Here is a 17,208-nt window from a genome sequence, read left to right on the forward strand (position 1 = left end):
TTTCCAGGCTTGTGTGTCTTGACGTTTCCATACGCATATCCAGGTTTATATTCCCCAATAATCTTTGGCAGGTGGAGTCCAGATTTCTTGGCGTTCACAGTTTCGATCAATTTGTTGACCTTTGCTTTCAGTTCGGTTGTAGTGTCCTTCGTTACCCTTCAGAATTTAGTTTGGTCAGAGAGTATGAGGTTCATTTTCGCCAGATATTCGTCTTTTTTAAGAATGACGTATACTGGCGACTTGTCGCCTCTCCTGACAACTATCTCCTTGTCCTCACGAAGGCTCTTAGCTGCCGCTTTGAGCTCGGGGGACTGTATGGTGCTTCTGTAGTTGCCTCGATTCTTTCCTCCTTCCGCAATAAGTCCTGCTTGTAAGGTATCTTTGGTGGTGACCTTCTTTTGTGCTTCAAGGTCGAATATATCGTCCAACAGAATCTCCAACTCTACTTTCCGGGCCATCTCACTCGGTCTGGACATAACGTGACAGTTTATATCCAGATTTAAGAGATTGACTTGGTCCTCAGTGAGGTTGATTCCTGCAAGGTTCAGGAAGCCATCTCTTGGTCGTGGAATTGCCATAGGTCCTCCATATAACGTTGTTAGTTTCTTGATTATCCTTGTTTCAGTGCTGAGGGGATGTCGGTCTGTGAGGATGTCGAGGTGTTGTTCAATGCGAGTACGGAGACTTTCGTCGATGTTGCTGTTTCTCCATTCATTTATAGCATGAAGTAGTTGCGCTTTGTTGTCTTTGATTTCATTTTCTGCTTTGTATATCTGATCACGAATCAGACCTTGGCGATATTTTATCGTGAAGGCTTGATTCCTTGCTGCTGGGTCGTGCGTTTTAATATTAGTATATTTTGATAGCAGTCTTTCTTGTAGACATATATTATTAAATATGACCGAAAAAGTAAGATTAATAATTCTAACACGAATTTTCTCCATCTTTCTTACGTTTCTTTTCACTGTTGATGGTAATTCAAAGATCAATTCTCCAAAATTCATTTTTATTTCTAGTCTGACGCGACACTTGAGCGCGTTTCGTAAAACTTATTACATTTTCAAAGACTTTAGTTTACACAAATACACACAACTGAAACTGAATAGAGCTTAAACATCTTTCGAGTTTTTATACCTACATTTGGGTGAAGTGACATGTTACAATAGTTTTGGATGAGGTGAAAATAAACTTTTAACACAAGACAGAACACGAAACAATGAAATACAAACAGGTATTAAAAGTAGGTAACTGCAGAAGGCCTATTTTTATTGGCCCATATTTCTTGATGCTTCTATATTGGAGCGGAGTCTTGAAGTGGGTAGAATATAGTTGTGCATTAATTGGCTGTTGATTGCTGGTGTTGACTTCTTGATGTGTAGTGCCTCGCAGACATCGAGCCGACTGCTATCGCTGTATCTATCGATGATTTCTGTGTTGTTTGCTAAGATTTCTCTGGTTATGGTTTGGTTGTGGGAAGAGGCTATATGTTCCTTAATGGAGCCCTGTTGCTTATGCATCGTTAAACGCCTGGAAAGAGATGTTGTTGTCTTGCCTATATACTGAGTTTTTTGAGGCTTACAATCCCCAAGAGGGCATTTGAAGGCATAGACGACGTTGGTCTCTTCTAAAACGTTCTGCTTTGTGTCTGGAGAGTTTCTCATGAGTTGGCTGGCCTTTTTTTGGTTTTATAGTAAATTGTCAGTTGTATCTTTTGATTTTTGTCTGTAGGGATAACGTTTCTACTGACAATATCTTTCAGGACCCTTTCCTCCGTTTTATGGGCTGTGGAAAAGAAGTTCTTGGACACTTGGACCGTTGGTATAATTCAGAACCCAGAACAGAAACCACAACACCCCCAATAAAATTATATTACAAATCAACCATGCACAGTGAACATATAAAAGAGGAAAGAATAATGAAAGAAATAATCCGTAAAGGAGTAAAAAGCACTACTCCTAACCAAAACATAAACCTGATAATATTCTACAAAACCAAAAAGACTTCCGAACTCCTTATCAAAAACAGCCCGAAGACGACAGAGAACCCTCTACAGCAGTCAAGCGTTGTACACATGTACACTTGCCCCCACGAAGGATGTAACCTTCAATATAAGTACATAGGAATGACGTCGACCAAGCTGACGAGGCGTTTGACATGCCATCTTCAATCTGGTGCCCCTAGGAATCACATGAGACAAGCCCATGACATTACTCTAACAAGAGAAATGTTGAACAAGAATACCTGCATAATAGACAAAACCCAAGATGCAAGAAGATTACAAATTCTTGAGGCAATTCACATAAGAATAGAGCGACCTACCATGAACACCCAAATCACGGAACTATTTACTCTACCCACCATGAGAGTAAGGACAAGACAAGAACATATCGATGCCAACACAGAAGACAATGTCCAACATAATAGGCCAATTACACTGGATTAATCTTTGTGTTTAGATAGGAGATGCCTCGTATATATATATATATATATATATATATATATATATATATATATATATATATATATATATATATATATATATATATATATATATATATATAATATATATATATATATATATATATATATATATATATATATATATATATATATATATATATATATATATATATATATATATATATATATATATATTGTCACGTGGGGGTTGGGTGGTCCGGGGCTCTGCTAACACTTAACTGCTAGGGGCTCAAAAGGCCCAAATACTCAGCCCCTCCGACTCCCTGGATTGACCGGAGACTCCTTGGTCACACAAGAGAGGACCAACAATGCCCACCTCCGCAGGTCTTTGCTTCCACCACAAAGGGGTGCCACTAATTCACCCTGGAAGCCCTTCAGTCAAACACGGGGAAACTGCTGTTAACAGTTCCGGCCTAGACCCGTGGGGGAGTGAAGGAAGACTCAGGCTGACCTATAACCATAACCTCCCTGAGTCTTGCCTGCCAGACAAAAAAAGGTTGCAGGAACTCCTTTCCCGCCTGTCTTCTCTATCTTCCTCTTAGCAAGGTCGCCAGCTGGGTTATTATATCTGCACCCCAGCAATGCAGTTCAGTGGGTGTATTATATATTGTTTGTAGCCAGAAATGTATGCTCATAGAGAAATATCATAAATGGAGGCACACTCAAACACAGTAATAAAATGTGTGGATTTACTAATGCAAATTACATGAACACACACACACAATCACAAGTAATACATGAATATGGATAATGAGTCTGGAGATCGTCAGCCTCTTCTTCCATGACCTCCAACCCTCCTTCAACTGGGCAGAAAGACAGGAGTCTCACACTCTCACAGGAGGGCCTCTTCACCACGTCGGCACCTCTTCTTCACTGTCCTGCCATACATACACACTGTCCTCTCTGACAGTCCTGGACTCAAGCTGCCTTGCAGCCTATTCTACTATTAAAGTAATCAAGTCTTGCTGCCACATACACAAGTAAATATTGTGGCCTAACTAGCCTACTCATACAATGGGTAATGGGAGGGAAAATGATCTACCTTACATTCCTGGCTCACGACGCCTGTCCCTCGATGGTGTGAGGTTCCCACGCTTCCTTGGGTCGATCCTTGACGATCCAGGACGTTCCACAGGTCCTCAGCTGTCGTGAAGCCTTCGCGTCGTCCCCATTCCAATCCCTGAGATTCAGCTGCCCCAATCCTGGTTCATCGATGGGCGCTGAGCTATTCACTATTTTCCCCACACTCGCCTCTCCCACAAGGCGTTGCTCCTTGTCCTAGGCACGGTGTCGTCCTTCCAAGATTCTCAGTGGATGTGACCCCAGTCACAGCTAGGCCTGCCCGCCCACCTTCCAGACCTCAACGTCCAGCCAGCGGCGCCGCCCAGCGTCGTCGGCGACTATTTTCCAAGTTTGGCACTTCTCTGCTCACTGAACTTGGTTCCTCTTTTGCTTCCCAGAAGCGCAGGGTCTCCAATAACTATGATGGGCTGCGATGGCCAGCTCAATCCACTGAACAAGGCTTGCAGAGCCTCCAATCCTTGAGAGCAGACCGAGGCGCGTCCTGTCGCTTCCAAGGTCAGAACAACTCTGACGTTGGCGCCGCCCGGGGCACTTGGTGACGTCATGGCGGGCCCTGATTGGTCGCCCGCGACCCACGTCGGCCAATCCGCGATCGGCTAATGTCCCTTCCAAAAGGTCATATCTGCCGTAGGGGATACTGTTTCATTTTATAACAGGGCGCCAATTTTCCTTTATTTACAACTTATAATATAACTTCCTTCCTTTTACTGGCAGCCGGTCTGGTCGCCACATATGTCAATAGACTCCCTGAACCTCAGAGAATCAGTAGGGAGAGCTGATATGACTCTTTAAGCCGGCAAACGAAAGAAATAGGAGAGGGCACCGTAACATACCCCTCCCCTTAAAATAAGAGTCATATCGGAAGAGCAGCACTCAAGAGGGCAATCTATACTCTTGCTCCCTCCGTTCCTGAAGTGTCACTCCTCCAGTTGGTGACGTGGCTCGTACCACCTTGCCAGTCACTTGCCTCATTGTATCTCCACCTCGCATAGTACCGGGTGTGATGGGTGTTCCCTGAACACCTACAAGAAATCCCCTCTCCGTGGCTACGAGTGTACTCCCACGGCTCGTTACCACTGTAAGATTCAGTGCATGCAGCGCCTCCACCGCGTCGTGCACTCCGAGATAGTCTTGCATTTCCACTGCGTCCTACAGGTACTCCATGTTTCCTCTCATGATCTCCTCTTCGCCAATCTTCTCTCTTCTCGGTTCCTCTTCTCCCGTAGGTGCGTTGTCTCCTCACAGTGGCACTTGTAACCTGTACTCCATCCAGCAGCTTCCTCTCTTCCACACTAGGCTTTTGCGATGGCCGAATGCCCCTCTGGTTAGGCTGGCGCCTACCCTGGGAGTACCTATTCCCTGTTTTCTTCAAATTGCCCTTCCTACACCACTCGCTCCTTCGTCCCCGACGAACATCTTCACTCCTCCATGAGATTCTCTTCCCTGCAGACGTCTTCTTCGGTTCGTGGTTGGTCTCATCCACCTCCCTGTGGCTCACCTCACCACGGTGGTTCATCTTGCACCTACCACTATTCATCTGGCCGGCATAAGGCGCACTACGTCGTGGCTCCTCCACTCTGCCCCTCACCGCCGTTCGCTCATCCACTGAGCTTACTTTATTCACGTTTCTGTATGGAGGGAGTGCGGTCTGCAGCCTCTTCACCGCCCCAGGCGTTTGTACAGCTGCTCCTCGCCACTCCTCCACACGCATCATCAGGCTTAGTCGGAGGTCCTCGTCGGGGTTTTCCACAACCTCCGACGACCTCTCTGCACTCTCGCCCTCGTTGTCGTCGTCTCTGGCGACGTTTCCCCTGGCGAAATCGGCTTCCTCACTACCATCTGGAACGACCGATACCTCACCCGGCAGGGTTGTACCGCTGCTTGCAACATAGGCTCTCCTGGCCCAATCGGGTTGTATCCTGCCTCCTCCGAGGTCATTACCCAGCACCATCTGTACATGCTCTAGGGGTAACTTAGGGGCTACAGCTACTATAGCTTTCTCGACTCCGCAGTCGGCAATCAGCTGTACTTCGTGAAGTGGCAACCTGTATTCCTCCCCCACACTGCGTATCCTCACCACTCCCACAGGTGAATCATTAAATTCCTTGGGGAGAATACTCCTGGTCACCATACTTATGTCAGCACCCGTATCTCGAAGCACGGCAACCTCCACTGGGTCTGACTTTCCAAACTTCACGTTGGCCCCGAAAACGAAGGGATGTTCACCCAACTTCATTTCCCAACCATTCACGTTGGGTCCACTATAATATGGGGTGTGAACGAACACTCTCTCCTCTTCCAACATTAATCCTACATTCCTTTGGTGCTCCTCACACTCGCGGGCATAGTGTCCTCTCACACCACAGTTGTAGCATCGGCCACCTCCCCTGGGCGGCCACTCGCTAGTCACTCTGGCGGTACCACTTGCAGACGTCCCCTGGGTCCTCCTTGGACTCCCTGTCGTCGTATCCGGGACTGCAGCACTCGCTCCCGAGTTAGGTCCACTGCTCACAGCTTGGGGCTTCCTCCCCGCGTCTCTTGAGCTCTTGAACCGCGTCACTTCATCGGGCACACTACTCATGGGAGAGTCCCCACTCGTCCTCGCTCCTCCTGAACTCCTAAAGTTCCCTCCCGACCTGGGGTAAGGCGAGTGTCTGGGCAGCCCCTCCCTCCTGATATGTAGTGCCTCCTCCAGCATGTCGGCTCGGTCCGCTGCAGCCTTCAGGTCCTTAATACCTGCTTCTCTCACCCTTACTCGCAACTCAGGATGGAGCACCGGCATGAACTTCTCCATCACTATCAGTCGTTTGATATCATCCACCGACTCCGCTTCCTCCGCCTTCAACCATCGTAGGAATTTCCGTTCCATATCCCTGGCGGTCTCGGCGTAAGTCTTTTCCGACGCTCTTGTACACTCTCTGAACCGCTTCCGGTACATCTCCGGAGTCAGCCGGAATGAGTGGAGAACCGCATTCTTAATCGCGTCATAACTAGTACACTCCTCTAGGTCCAGCATGTTATAGGCTTCCCGGGCCTCACCAGTCAACCTGCCCTGGACCAGAGCAGCCCAATCATCTTCCGGCCACTCCTTCAGAGTCGCTATCCGTTCAAAGTGTTCGAAGAACGCCTCAGCTTCTTGTGGTTCGAACGTAGGTAAGTCACGTTCCCTTACCTTGAGGTCACCCCGCCGTGCAGGTAGTGAGGGCAGACCACGTTCAACGCGACGCAATTCGACTTCTTTCTTTGCCTTTATCTCCTCCAGTCGCAGTTGTCTCTCTCCTTCTTCTCGCTGCAGCCGAGCTTCTCGCTCCTCTCGCTGCATTTGTGCTTCTCTCTCCTCTCGTCGCAGCTGGGCTTCCAGTTGCATCTTCATTATTTCCAGTTGCAGGCTCCTCTTACTACAGCTGGACCTTCCACTGCTCCCATGTTCACTGTGAATTCTCTCCACACTGGTAGGCGCTTGGGGAGGACCTAGTTGGGACGGTTCACCTTGCGACGGCTCTCCTCGGGACGGCTCCTCTTGAGATGGCTCCTCTCCGGTCGCCTCCTCTCGAGCTGTGAGCTGTGCCATGATCTCTATCCTTCGCTCCGCTACCTTAGTCGTCCTCAACCTGATCCCAAAGTGGTTTGCCACTTGTTGGAGCTGGGCCTTGGTACACTCTTCCAAAATTCTCTCGTCCCTTGTGTCAATAAATTTCTTTACTTTGTCTTCCTCCATCTCTATATCATCAAGCATACACGACAGCACAGACAAGTTAGTAGGCACTAATTTTACCGTTTCAGTCCCTTAGCTGGTTGAGTAACAGTACCACCGAATTCACTGGCCACACTGTATTAGTACCCTGACAACACTTGTCTTGAAATTTGGTCCACACTGTAGCTTGATCCACGCTTCCTGGCGAAGTTCCCAGTTCTTGGCTACTGGGGTTCGAATCCTGGCGAGGTCGCCAGTTCTCTTGTCACGTGGGGGTGGGTGGTCCGGGGCTCTGCTAACACTTAACTGCTAGGGGCTCAAAAGGCCCAAATACTCAGCCCCTCCGACTCCCTGGATTGACCGGAGACTCCTTGGTCACACAAGAGAGGACCAACAATGCCCACCTCCGCAGGTCTTTGCTTCCACCACAAAGGGGTGCCACTGATTCACCCTGGAAGCCCTTCAGTCAAACACGGGGAAACTGCTGTTAACAGTTCCGGCCTAGACCCGTGGGGGAGTGAAGGAAGACTCAGGCTGACCTATAACCATAACCTCCCTGAGTCTTGCCTGCCAGACAAAAAAAGGTTGCAGGAACTCCTTTCCCGCCTGTCTTCTCTATCTTCCTCTTAGCAAGGTCGCCAGCTGGGTTATTATATCTGCACCCCAGCAATGCAGTTCAGTGGGTGTATTATATATTGTTTGTAGCCAGAAATGTATGCTCATAGAGAAATATCATAAATGGAGGCACACTCAAACACAGTAATAAAATGTGTGGATTTACTGATGCAAATTACATGAACTCACACACACAATCACAAGTAATACATGAATATGGATAATGAGTCTGGAGATCGTCAGCCTCTTTTTCCACGACCTCCAACCCTCCTTCAACTGGGCAGAAAGACAGGAGTCTCACACTCTCACAGGAGGGCCTCTTCACCACGTCGGCACCTCTTCTTCACTGTCCTGCCATCTATACACACTGTCCTCTCTGACAGTCCTGGACTCAAGCTGCCTTGCAGCCTATTCTACTATTAAAGTAATCAAGTCTTGCTGCCACATACACAAGTAAATATTGTGGCCTAACTAGCCTACTCATACAAGGGGTAATGGGAGGGAAAATGATCTACCTTACATTCCTGGCTCACGACGCCTGTCCCTCGATGGTGTGAGGTTCCCACGCTTCCTTGGGTCGATCCTTGACGATCCAGGACGTTCCACAGGTCCTCAGGTGTCGTGAAGCCTTCGCGTCGTCCCCGTTCCAATCCCTGAGATTCAGCTGCCCCAATCCTGGTTCATCGATGGGCGCTGAGCTAATCACTATTTTCCCCACACTCGCCTCTCCCACAAGGCGTTGCTCCTTGTCCTAGGCACGGTGTCGTCCTTCCAAGATTCTCAGTGGATGTGACCCCAGTCACAGCTAGGCCTGCCCGCCCACCTTCCAGACCTCAACGTCCAGCCAGCGGCGCCGCCCAGCGTCGTCGCCAACTATTTTCCAAGTTTGGCACTTCTCTGCTCACTGAACTTGGTTCCTCTTTTGCTTCCCAGAAGCGCAGGGTCTCCAATAACTATGATGGGCTGAGATGGCCAGCTCAATCCACTGAACAAGGCTTGCAGAGCCTCCAATCCTTGAGAGCAGACCGAGGCGCGTCCTGTCGCTTCCAAGGTCAGAACAACTCTGACGTTGGCACCGCCCGGGGCACTCGGTGACGTCATGGCGGGCCCTGATTGGTCGCCCGCGACCCACGTCGGCCAATCCGCGATCGGCTAATGTCCCTTCCAAAAGGTCATATCTGCCGTAGGGGATACTGTTTCATTTTATAACAGGGCGCTAATTTTCCTTTATTTACAACTTATAATATAACTTCCTTCCTTTTACTGGCAGCCGGTCTGGTCGCCACAAATGTCAATAGACTCCCTGAACCTCAGAGAATCAGTAGGGAGAGCTGATATGACTCTTTAAGCCGGCAAACGAAAGAAATAGGAGAGGGCACCGTAACAATATATATATATATATATATATATATATATATATATATATATATATATATATATATATATATATATATATATATATATATATATATATATATATATATATATATATATATATATATATATATATATATATATATATATATATATAAGGGGTACCACCTCTGGTGTGCAAGTGTAGGGACCCATAGCCTCGGAGAAGAAAATAAAGAGTACTCAGAGAAGACCTTGTGGATCCTCACTGAACACTTTGATATTTTCTTCTCCTACCACCCCTATTCTTTTGGTATGTGTGTATATCTATCTAACTTTATTTGAAAATTTCATTACACAAAAAAACTTACAATATTGATTACATGCAGGTAACAAGGCTGTTTGTCACAAGTTGAACAGCTCCTCCAGCTCCTCAGATGGCGGGCAGGAACCATGGATGCAGTGAGCATTTCCTCTCTGGATTGCTACACTAAGGCGCTGAAAAAAAAACTGGCAGCTCTAGGGTCTCTAGTTGTTTCGATTAGCTTAGACCCCAACTCCTTCAAAAAGCTAGTAGCATTTTTACCCCAGGCACCAAGTGTCTCTGAGGCAATGGGGACAAAATTGTAGTGGTGCTCAAGGTCTCTGTATTTACGTGACTTGGCAGCTTCCCGGTGATTGGCAGCTCCTCCTGCTTGTGTAGCACTGAAGTCAACATAGGTATTGGCTAAAGTTGAAACGCAAGTGTAGTCCCACACCAACTGTCTACCATTCTTCCAGGGGTTCACCGTGATTCCGTCTGGGCGACCGACAGGCTCATCAGAGTTGCGGGACATTAGGTAACGGGGCTCTCTCTCTGCTGGACAACCGGCTGTGGTAAGGCTTCTCTTAATAATGTCATTGATCTCACCGTGTCTTGCATGCCATCCTCCTGTCCTTTGGCAGAGAAGGCCATGCCGACCGTATCTGTCGGCCTCTGCCTCGCCGCAAATACACCTGTATTCGGTGTGGATTGGGGCAGCGAGGCGGAGAGCTACGGCAATTCGGAGGGCCTGCGGAGTGGGACGGGTGCCGGTTGCTGACATTGGGGTTGCTAATAGGAAATCACCTGCATGGGGAGCTGCTACAGCTCTAAGTCGGGCAGTCTCATGTGGTGTTGTCGCAGCTTCTAGTAAAGTCGCAGCTTCTTGGTCGGCAATGGGGCGATCCCAGCTAGATTGCTTATGGGCTTCAGAAGGCGGTGGTTGGGGTGCTGGTCCTGCGAGAGAGACCCATTTGGTTGTGCAGTCTGTGAAGCTGGGATCATGTACCCCTGCCTGTTGAACTAGGTGCTCAGGTAGGATTTCCTTCACCAAGTTGTCAGACCCCACTGAAGAGGACAGGAACGCTGGAACAGCAATTTGTGTTGCTGTGCGCACGCCAAGGCCCCCGAGTCTGACAGGAAGGGAGGCCTTTTTCCACTGTGAGTCGCTGAGGGAAAGATTGAGGGCTTTTTCTAGTGTTGATTTCAGCAAGCTGTCGTACTCTTCTAATTTAATATTGTTGAAAGATGGCGAACATCTTAAAAAGTAGGTCAGCCTTGGGAGGGACAAGCATCTGGTGATGAGGTAAAGTGCATCATGAGCATCGATGTCTTCAATCCTCTCGTTCATCCTCTTCATCCCTATATTCTCTCTCACTCAAAATGCCCCTCTCTCTCTCTCTTACTTAAATAAATTTATATATATATATATATATATATATATATAATATATATATATATATATATATATATATATATATATATATATATATATATATATATATATATAAATATATATATATATATATATATATATATATATATATATATATATATATATATATATATATATATATCCCCATATGAAATAGATATTAATTTACTTACATCTTAGATGGGGGTGGAGAGTGGAAGGTTTCACCACTATAATACGCCGAAGGACGGTGTGTGGCGACCTTATATTTGATGATCAAGTGGGGGTGGGGGGGTGGGTGGTTTTGCCATATGCAACACCTCACAGCTCTTGTGTAAAAGAGAAGGGATACAGTTGTTATAGAGAACTTTTCTTTTCTCTCGTCTGGAGGTCATCTCAAGGGGAGTCCCCCCCCCCTAAAAAAAAAACAGGTAGTGCTGTCTATGTCCTGAGGAGGGAGGCGCTCCTTGGAGAGTGAATACACAATCATACACACACACACAGACACATACACACACACACACACACACACACACACACACACACACACACACATATATATATATATATATATATATATATATATATATATATATATATATATATATATATATATATATATATAAATATATATATATATATATATATATATATATATATATATATATATATATATATATATATATATATATATATATATATGACTGAAAACTCACACCCCAGAAGTGACTCGAACCCATACTCCCAGGAGCAACGCAACTGGTAACTACAGGACGCCTTAATCCACTTGACCATCATGACCGGACATAAGGAAGTGATAGCCGAAGCTATTTGAACAACTTCCCCGCCAGCACTCGGATGGTAATCTTGGGCATAGCATTTTATCAAATCACCTCATTCTTTTGGGCACACGTGAGAAACACAAATGCAAACAAGCCTGAATGGTACCCAGGACTATATGCGAGTGAAAACTCACACCCCAGAAGTGACTCGAACCCATACTCTCAGGAGCAACGCAACTGGTAACTACAGGACGCCTTAATCCGCTTGACCATCATGACCAGACATAAGGAAGTGATAGCCGGAGCTATTTCAACCACTTCCCCGCCGGCACTCGAATGGTAATCTTGGGCATAGCATTTTATCAAATCACCTCATTCTTTGGGGCACACGTGAGGAACACAAATTTAAACAAGCCTGAATGGTCCCCAGGACTATATGTGACTGAAAACTCACACCCCAGAAGTGACTCGAACCCATACTCCCAGGAGCAACACAACTGGTAACTACAGGACGCCTTAATCTGCTTGACCATCACGACCGGACATAAGGAAGTGATAGCCGAAGCTATTTGAACCACTTGCCCGCCGGCACTCGGATGGTAATCTTGGGCATAGCATTTTATCAAATCACCTCATTCTTTGGGGCACACGTGAGGAACACAAATACAAACAAGCCTGAATGGTCCCCAGGACTATATGCGACTGAAAACTCACACCCCAGAAGTGACTCGAACCCATACTCCCAGGAGCAACGCAACTGGTAACTACAGGACACCTTAATCCGCTTGACCATCAGGACCGGACATAAGGAAGTGATAGCCAAAGTTATTTGAACCACTTCCCTGCCGGCACTCGGATGGTAATCTTGGGCATACCATTTTATCAAATCACCTCATTCTTTGGGGCACACGTGAGGAACACAAATGCAAACAAGCCTGAATGGTCCCCAGGACTATATGCGACTGAAAACTCACACCCCAGAAGTGACTCGAACCCATACTCCCAGGAGCAACGCAACTGGTAACTACAGTTGAATGAGGTGATTTGATAAAATGCTATGCCCAAGATTACCATCCGAGTGCCGGCGGGAAAGTGGTTCAAATAGCTTCGGCTATCACTTCCTGCTATCCTGCTTCCGGCTATCAATTGAAACGGTCAATTCTTACCACCATCTATAATGACATTTCTAGCTTGGGTGGTTTCACAGGATCAATTGAAAAATTGTATAAGGCTGCTAGACTTAAAGACACTAACATCAGTATTGCAGATGTGAGGGAATTTCTTCGTGGGGAGCGATCATATACCTTACATAGAAGAAATTTAGTTAGGTTTCCTCAACGGAGAATATTAGCTCCTAAGCCCCGCACCATAATTGCCTGTGATTTGGGGGACTTTTGTAGTTTACAAAAATACAATAATGGTGTTAATTATATTTTGATTTGTGTCGATGTTTATTCTCGCCTAATGCAGACTCAAACTTTAAAAACAAAAAATTCAACTGATGTGATAGCTGCTCTAAAGAAGACGTTAGAGGAAACCTCTCAGTTTCACGGAGTAAGATGAATATTCACCGACCGAGGTAGAGAATTTTACAACAGGACAGTTCAAAATTATTTTAATAAGAAAAATATTAAATTATATAGTGTATTTTCCGAAATGAAATCTAGTATAGTGGAGTATGCCATCAAAACTTTAAAATATAAACTGTATCATTATATGACTCAGTCTAATTCATTAAAATACATCCACATCCTCCCAAAAGTCGTGGACGTTTACAACCACACATTCCACAGAATACTAAAAAATACTCCACATGCCATTCATAAGTTGCAAAACATTGAAGATATACGAAGACAGTTTAAGGTCATGTATTTAAACAATGACCACCCCATAACCCCCATCAGTCCACAACTGCAGGTTGGGCAGCATGTACGATTGGCAAAGCGGAGGAATATATTTCACAAGGGCTTTTGTCTCCAAAATACAGAGGAAATATTTCAAGTGTCACATATCGACAGAACACAACCAATCCCAACCTATAAAATCAAAGATATAACCAACGAGCCGATCAGTGGTATGTTTTATGAGCAAGAATTGATTCCAACATTCCTTCCAAACTATTTTCCCATAACGATTTTACAGTCTAGGAAGACATCGAAAGGACACAGAGAATATTTCGTCAAGTGGAGAGGGTACCCAGATTCTAGCAATAGCTGGATTAAAGCTCAAGACATCGTCAAATTTAAAAAAGAAAATGACAGTTCATCAGGACTCTCTCGTAGAGAAACACCATCAACTGTTATTTTTATTAAACAGTTTATCACCCAAGAAGCGGAATAAACTAATCAAGGCTTTAAAACGACAGGAAATTGAATCAATTTGTGAAATTTTTGCCAATTTTCTGAAACAAAACATCCCAGTTCAACCGCAGATAATTAATGGACTATAGAGGTATTAGAATGACATTCGTTCTGTAGCACGTAAGAAAACTCCACTGTACAAAAAGAAGAACAGTCTAACTTCTAGGCGAGATGGGGCTATATTAGCAGCTCTGTTGCCTTTGGCTGTATCATTAATTTCCTCCCTAATAAAGTAATTACGTAAATAAGTAACGAGGGAAAAAAATTGGTGAAAGAATATTGTCTGGTACTGCGACTCGTCGCTGAAAAATATTTATTTATTAAAAACATAAGTACTCCATCGCCTCTTAAAGAGGTGGCTCCAATATCTTCCACCGGGGGTGGAGGTGGAAGTATGTCCTTCTCTTTAAGAAACGAAAGCAAATGGGACATTTCAGCTAATAATGATGGTGGTAGCTGTAAGCACCTCGGCTGTGACTCTAGCAGTGGTGATGGTGGAGTGGGGGGAGAGGGCACTCCCCACTCACCCCCAGCAACAACAACTTGTGGACGGTGTTGCCACGGTAGCTCCTTTGAACGTTATAACCCTACCGGACGGGGAGGGACTGGTCAGACAACCTTTAAAAGACATTCACTGCACCCGCCGCGGGGGTTCTTTCAACAAAAAACGCGGCCCAGGTGCGACCATTGCCCTTTAAAAAAAACAAAAAAAAAATCGGATACATTCCATTCTACCACCCGAGATGCGAGTAGCTGTTGCTGGGCACACTCGCCATAAAGCCACCATCACTCCCCAAAACCCATGTCTGGACAACTTAATAGATGTGAATTTTAAAATTGAGGAAATTCCACATGTTAAAACATTATTGAACATGTTTGAACAAAACAGTCATCAGGTGATATGCGATAGCCGGTGGAATTTATTAAATCCTGTGCAAAATTTAAATATTTTAGATATAATTAAAACTTTAGCCTTTATTAAAGGACAATTTAGGACAGCTTACAAGGCAGATGTAAGGATTTTACTGAAGGTGACTGGCATAGACCCGTCTTTTATACGTAATTATCGCGCCGGAACGCAGTTAAAAGGGGGGAGGGGTATCCATAGGAGTACCCTATTGGGAACTGTATTGAAAAACCTATATGAACCACATCTTAAACGTCATTATATTCATTTGTGTATACACCATGGAGCGAGCTTCTTCATCCCCTCAAGCGGTAGAAGAAGAAGAAAAATCTCCCCTATTGAAGCGTTTGGTTGCTACTCAACGTTACTGCAAGTTTCTCGAACACAAAAGTAGATTGATATATGCCTTGTGGGATTGTTATGACCGTCTTGTGTTTAGTGCTCCCCCAGAACTGTTTTTTAAATCATTAATGAAACGGTGAAAAGTTATGAAGAGTATTCGTCACAAGAAATCCAGACAGAGATTTGGCAGATGGAAAAATTACCCTTCCAACATCGAGACATGGTTACAGCGTTTGAGTCAGGCCGGAGTGTCTATGGGCTCATAAGGTGACCTCTACCCCTCACCCCTTCCCCCTAGGTGGGCCACAGGTGTATTTAAAGGTCCCCCCACCGCCGCTCCTGGTCACTATAGTACAGTTGTCGACACCCTCTCACAGCCACCCTCTCACCATGAGTCTAGCGAGTATCAAGACCGTCGGCGACAACATCACTGACTCTCACACCTTTGGAGTTGGCGATGTCATTGTATATGACCTGCCAGCCACCGTTGTGCGTCCCTATGGGCTCGCGTCTGTGATCTGGAAAAGCTACCCTTATGCCCGTGTGGAACGTGTTGGACTGGGTAGTGTCAATAGGGCAATAATTTGTTGTCGGGCTACCCCAGGGGACATTGATGTGAAGATAGCCCCACTCCCCCTCTGACGGGCAAGATCTCATAGAGGAGCCCGTCCTCTTCTTCAGGCCGACATTTGTGGCCTTGATTTCTGCATTCGGGGCAGGGGCCCCCTTCGAGTCCAACCCAATAGCCCAGGAACAAGTGCAGACTTCCACTGACACACACTACGTCACTAACGTCACCCTCGATACAGCCAAAAATCGGTTGTTTTGGATGAAAACTGCCCTAACAAAGGTGGGCAGTCTAATGGTGAGAACCCCAACTATGTCTCGGCTAGTGGTGCCCATGGCTTAGGGGCTTCCTGTGATGGTATGGACAACTGGCACAAGGACACCGGGCCCATGTTGCTCTCTCTACAACATGAACTAGGCAAACTCAAACGACCTGCTTCTGTTACCCCATCAATGGTACCCCTCCCGTTCGACGACCCCAGTGGTGATAGTCTTACTATCACCCTCGACACCATGGTGGGGGAGGGTGGTACCACCTTAAGAACCTCTTCTCGTTCTACACCTCCAGCACCATCAGCTACACCCAGGAAGAAGAGACACCTACAGGAATACTCATCCAGCACCTCCACCACCACCCCTCCACCACCACCCCTCCACCACCACCCCCCTCAGCATCAACCTCAGCCAAACGACGAATTGAAGCCGTCCTCGACTTCGAAACGGAGGCGAATTGCCGTATCGACACCATCCTCGATGGTGAGTCACAGGAAATAGTCCTGTTATCCTCCCCACCGAAAAAACTGTAACACGGGGGGGGGGGGGGTTCTTGTGTTCTCTTCTCCCCCTTTCTCTCTCTGCCCGTATTTTAACTGTGTTCTCTCTACCATGGGACCCCAAAACTTTCACTTGAGCCGACCCCACGCCACGTGGTCTTAAGACGATTGACCGACTTAAGATTCTGCAACCCGTATGACGTGACATAAGCTTCTAGCAGAACCCTAGGGTCGCCTTTTTGCTGCTACCACCAGACCTGCAACACTGAGCAATGATCGAAGTCTGGATCGATCATGCTAATCAATAACTTTGGGGCTTGATCCCCACTAGTAACATATAACTTGGATCTTACGTTTAGCTTTGGAGATATTAAAATCAAAGGGAATAACCGATCTCTTAACCTTTGTATTAGGCTTTGTGGCCCAACGAAAACTCGGCCTCGTGGGGACCACGTGACAAGGACATGAGAATGGAAAACATGAAATGAAATAAAAATGCCAATTACTAACTAATTAATTTATTCAAAAAACCAAAA

The sequence above is a fragment of the Procambarus clarkii genome, chromosome 73, assembly GCF_040958095.1.
Source record: "Procambarus clarkii isolate CNS0578487 chromosome 73, FALCON_Pclarkii_2.0, whole genome shotgun sequence".
NCBI lineage: Eukaryota > Metazoa > Arthropoda > Malacostraca > Decapoda > Cambaridae > Procambarus > Procambarus clarkii.